The sequence below is a fragment of the Necator americanus genome, chromosome IV (assembly GCF_031761385.1).
Source record: "Necator americanus strain Aroian chromosome IV, whole genome shotgun sequence".
Classification (NCBI taxonomy): Eukaryota; Metazoa; Nematoda; class Chromadorea; order Rhabditida; family Ancylostomatidae; genus Necator; species Necator americanus.
Window position 1 is genome coordinate 31903022 of NC_087374.1, and position 6247 is coordinate 31909268.

A 6247-nucleotide genomic window follows, 5' to 3' on the forward strand; every position below is an offset into this window, starting at 1 on the left:
GATGTTCGCCTGAATGATCGGTTTACTTCGTTAGTTCCTAACATAAAAAGAAATTACAAATAAGTAACAATGAATAATAATGAATTATAAAAATGAGTCTTTGCCATTGAGGAATGTGAATGAATGAATGAATCAATGAATAATCACTATTCCATCCTCTCGTGCAAGAGAGAAGAGCCCCAATTTCAGGTGAATCTTCCTCCGATTCTCTACCATTACTGTGGAAAAATTGCTGTAGAACTGCAATTGTTAGAGAAAAACCTGCAACGCTCATACTATCTACTGAAAAAAAATTGCGAATTGGAAAAAATGAGTATAATGAACTGCAGCCGTTCAGAATTAGAAACACAGAGGTTATGGCTAGAAGCACTACATAGGGAATGGAAGTTGTAGTCAGCTTCCACTTCGACATTTTCTTCCAGAAGGAATTTTTCTCCACGCTTCAATTCAGCCTACCCTATCGAAAACTATTAACCACACGTACAAGTGCAAAAAAAGTGCTCCATTGTTAATTCAACTAAAGTTGCTATACCTACTTCCTTCTTACGGATACTTCTGTTCCATCAAATTATACGGAAATCTTACTGGGCAAATTTCTCATAGAAAATTCCAAACTGTGAAATTGAAAGCGATACAGACAATAACTGACCTCCTACATGAAATGCTTCCAGAGAATCCAGAAAAACTTCCTAACAATTAATCGTCGTTATTCTCGGGAATTTTACAAAAAGTGAAACAGATGAAACGAATTTTTTTATACAATTCTTATGAAATCTTAATCAAGCTATATTATGCCTTCAACATCATGAAATTATTGATGGAAAAAGCACGGAGGCACGGATGACCTTTCATAAATGTTTTGTGTTTTGTTTTTGTTGTGTTTTGTGTTAGAACTAGAGAATATTTTGTGTTAGAACTAGAAAATTTTGTGTTAGAATTAAAGGATATGTCTGTAGCCTTTTTTTTTCTCAGTTATCCTTTATCTTCAATGGTGAAAGTTCTGGGGAAAAAATAACCTACTAATAAGACGATTTGATAATTGGCTGAAAGAGATAGAGGGAAGAACAACTTGTAACTACAATTTTCTCCATCTTAGTAACTTATTATTAGGGAAGAAGCGATGTTTCCCTAGTTACGTATTGACGCTTACATGAGTAATTCTTTTAAAAAAAAGTCTTTATTCAAAACGTAACAATGGACTGAGGTGTCAATGAATAGAAGAACTTCCTTTCACGAACTGTGAACAGAAATATGACCAATACTAGGGGAATGTCATTTTATTGGAAATCTTCCCCGTTCAGTGATAACTATAGGATCTATGAAAGGATAAAGAATGAATGAAATCCACATAAACCACGTTAATGTCGAGGAACACCCGTGAACTAATAAGAAAACCTTCCACAGCGTTTAACCGGTTCTTTATTTATTTTTCTTCTTTTTTAGATTTACAATCATGCCATATAATAACGAACTTATTCTATCACGTCTGTTTGTGTGAATATGCGTATGTAACGAAATTCCAAAAAGCGGGTCCAACGGCGTTGGGTGGGTGTGTTGGCGCCGCACAGCGGTAAAATTTCGCGAAGCGGATCCCACGGTGTCGATTTGGTGCGCCAGAATCCCAGACGGCGGTTGAATGGGGTAAAACGGGTACCATTGCGTCGAAGTGGTGCGCTAACGCAAAAAAGCGGCAAGTTGGGTCCCACGGCGTAAAATTTGTGCGCAATACCTCCTATCGAATTTATTAGGAAATAAGAGACGTGGTGAGCCATTCAGTAGCCGTGAAAACTCCATGTGCTACGTTCTCCCCCGCATGTATAGTCCTCTGCACGTTTGAATCATTAGGTTGGTAACATCTTTTCTTCAGGAACTGGAGACACTAATGGAAACATCTGCCTAACTGAATAGTAGCTGAACAGTTTGCGTCATCTGACACAGAACCCTAATATATCAACGCACTGATGACGTTCACGTTATTTAACGTCAGCCTTCTGTGGTGACTGTTGAGGGAAAAGAGAGCAGAAACACATACTTCGAGTAATATTTTCAAATTGTAGCGGTATCAATGGAATATAGGTATTAAACCAAATTTCAGTACTCTCCAAATGTCGTATTGACTTATTTAGTAAGAAAATACGAAGTAATCATTTAAGGGCATCACTCCACGAATCTGAGGTGGTACGGATTTCAGGTGGAGTATTCTTATACGGGATGGGAGACTATGGAGAGGGGGGTGATTCCGTCCATTTCTTCCTAACTGCCGTAGAAAACGGCCCGAAAGATACGCCCTTGAGCGTTCCGGCGTACTATTTTCTACAAGGAGTTCGATTGGAGCGCGCCAGCCCTGTGCGGCGCCGCATCTTCCGGGCCGTTTTTTGCGGCAATTAGGAAGGAATGGACGGAATCACACACCTCTCTATAATCTACGATCTCGTATACGAATACTCCACCTGAAATCAGCACTACCTCAGATTCGTGAGGTGATGCCTTTAATTGTAAGTGATATACTTTGCGTGCAAGTTAATCGATATCGTAGCATTCCTTCTAGGGGCGTAGCTCTCCAACACAGGAGGCGGAGCTTCCTCGTGGGTGGACATATAAGGGCCCAAACTTGCAACACACCGAGAGAACGCTATCTATAGAACAACGCCCGGAAAGGAGTAATGGGTCAGCGCCGCCGATACCAAGGATCGCTATCCGGCGACCGAGCTACGCGATGGGAGCGAAAACTGGACTAGAGGTAAGGCTCGTCCAGATCGTGTGTTGAGAGCTGCTTCCACTGCGCGACGTTTACTTCATTATCATTTCATCAATGCTTAAATTCGTAAGAAAAGAACGAGGAAAGTGTTGTCAAATGAAATGCAACTTTAATTTTGCAGCAAATGTCACTACATTTATTTTCTATTGATCAGCAAAGGCGAGCAAAGCGACAACAACAGAAAAACTCCAGAGTGCAGATTTGCCAGACGTTCAAATTGCTGCTATTTTATAATATAAAATGCATACGGAAAAGAAGTCTGACCTATTACAAAAGAAGTTAATGCGTATTCCTACGTTTCTAGGTATTTTTGTAAGCACATAACACTGCTATCGAATTATTATTACTTTCTCGAACTTACCGTAATCTCATTGCAACTAATGTATAATTGACGACGTTCACCGTACTAAGAACCACTAGAACATTTGAACAACAACAACTTTTACTAGGAAAAAGTAGCTAATTGCTGTGAAGGGCAGCTTGTCGCAGCATTAACGATATTGAGGTTTCTCTACGAATCGGTAAAGGTAGGGATGTAGTTCACAATAGCGATCGTGATCACGCTCAGTTCTCAGCAGTATTCTGAAGAAATGTCCTGAAACATTCTCATGTACTCCTGTGTACCCAACAATGCAATTCATTATGGGAAATAGGACGAAATGGATTCACAACGCGTCTACTACTATGCGAGTGAGGGACTTTTTGCTGCTTATTTTAAAAGCATCACCCCACCGATTTGGATGGTACGGATTTCAGGTGGAGTATTCGTATACGGGATCGTAGATTATTGAGAGAAGGGTGATTCCGTCCGTTTCATCCTAATTGCCATAGAAAACGGCTCGGAAGATACGACTTCGAGCGTTCCGGCGCACTATTTTTCACAGCGAGTTCGATTGGAGCGCGCCAGCCTTGTGCACGCGCCGCATCTTCAGGGCCGTTTTTTACGGCAATTAGGAAGAAATGGACGGGATCACACCCATCTCCATAATCTACTATCTCGCATACGAATACTCCACCTGAAATCCGTACCACCTCAAATTCGTGGGGTGATGCCTTTATGTTGGATTGCGGACGCTGGGCGAGTTGCTCGCATGCTACCATGTAATAAGTTGCTTCACCAGGCAGAAATTATAAGTCGATGCTCTTTTAAACGACCATTTCAGGATGACTAAAGACTAATCGGGCGCCATGACGGTCATATATGTGAACTAAACTGTTATCCTTATTTATTCGTGGAAAGATCCCGAAATGGTCAATTTCGTGATGCGCTGCCTCTAAACTCCTGGGAAACCTCCGTTTGTGAAGAGGTTTAGTCCTGTGACACAAATATAGTCTCCATGACGTTAAACATGATTTTTGTATAATTACCGTTTCAGTGGTGGATGTGCCGTAGATTTCTGGAAATCTCGAAGAGCTTTTCTTTGCGAGATTAATGTGGATGCAATGAGTGCGATCAGCACTTCATACGCCTTACATAGCTTCACTGTGCAACGTTTGAGTCAATTATGGTAGGAGTAATATAGTAAGTAAAGAGGAGTTATAGTTAGTAAAGAGTACACTAAATAATTAAATAATAATACATTCAAAAGCAATTCTTTTTTTTAATTAAAGAAAAAATAAGATAGTATGAGGGCAACATTACAATTATTTCGGAACAGCTGAGAATTGAAGAGAATTCTGAATGCGAATATTCTGCTCCATAAAAATTTGTGTTGTCGTCGGGCTGAGAAACGAAAATTTTCACATTCTTACTGTAACACAGTAGGTATAGTTGAGTCAAATGAGTTTGCAGTTGCGTGAGCGGTCCTGCAGCGCTCCTACACTACCCACTTTCTCCTCTATAAAAGCTGTAGTTCCGAACTTCGAAAGTCATACCATTCGGTAGTGGAGCGGGGCAGGCAAGAAAGAGCGGATGTGAGCTGAGCAATCTCAACAGATCAACAAGTACAACTTTTGAGCAGCACCATCGCCAAAGGAGGAACAGGAGGAGCGGTTAGAAATATGGGTACACAGTATAAATATAGAAATAATGGTCTCTCTGTCTGGAAATAAACTAGGGACCGAAAAAGTTTGGGTAAGAAGATAACAATAATCCTAACTCCAGCTACTTTTGAAAGCTGGAATGTTTCAACGAAAATCTTCATAATCGTAATTTGAAACTGTGAGATTCATTTTTCTCTCATACTTCACGTGAGGATTTCTCTTATTTCTGGTGTGGTTACAAATTTGAGATCACTTCGCTTCACAAAATTGCAGTGAATGTGTTTAGATTTCTAAAACAATTTAGTAGCTCGTGAATTATATCTTAGCCGAGCTATGATGAACAGTAGGTAAGGAGAGTCAACTATCTAGATAGCAAAAAAAGTGAATACAGACCATCGCTAATTGCCCCGTCGAGAGATAATCAACGCATGCTCGTGAATCCCTCTTTATACGCAACCGCCGCGAGCTGGAGATAACCGGCGTCCCTGGAATTATTTTGCAAAGTGGAGCACACGCTCCCGTGTCCGCGCTTTGCCTATACGTCCGCAGATTTGCACTTGCTTGACCCGTAATGATGGGCCCGGTTAGACCCCGTACCTTTTACATAGTTGTGTACATATAGAGCTGTGATGACGACTGAGTAATTACATATGGAGTATTGCATGCAGTCTAGCACTGGGGTGCCACAAGAGAATGGATAGGCAAAATACATCCATGTCACTGAGGGTTGCGTACAGCCCTGCCGGGAGCCCATACGTACAGGGGGTAGTGGAGCCGAGCAATTGTCCAAGCCTGGTGTAAAGAACAGGCAACAGACCACAGTATGGAGAAAGTAGAAGGAACTGCCCCGGTGGCCTTACGGTTTTCCAGCAATTGTCTTTGCGCTGCAGGCCGTGAATCATCGATGCGAACGCAAGCTTTAAAGGCAGCATACCACGAATGGGGTGGTACGGATTTCAGGTGAAGTATACGCATACGGGGTCGTAGATTATGGAGAACGGGGTGGTTCTGCTCATCTCTCCCTGAATCACTGCAAGCAGCCGACCCCTGAATGCTGTTTTGTATGATGCCTTCTATTAAAAGAGGCGGCGCAAAGGGTGGAGCGTTGCATGGCGTCGCACGAAGCAGCATTCTGGAGACTGCTGTTTGCGGTGATACAACGAGAGATGAGCAAAATCACCCCGCCTCCATAATCCACGACCCCGTACACAGATACTCCGCCTGAAATCCGCACCACTTTAGATTCGTGGTATGCTGCCTTTAACCGCACCCGACCCCGAGTATCCGAGGACGCGACAGCACCGCTTCGTGCGCAGCCGTTTACGCAACTGCACCAAGCTTCATTGCGTTTTGATCCTATTATGACGTGAATGAATGTTCATGAATTCGTGATCAAGAAATGTCGCGGTACATAGATCACACATTTACAATTTTTCTGTAAGAATGGGGAGTATTGCCAATTGTTTCCGCTTTTGTGAAAAAAGAAGCTGTAACGTTGAAACATGG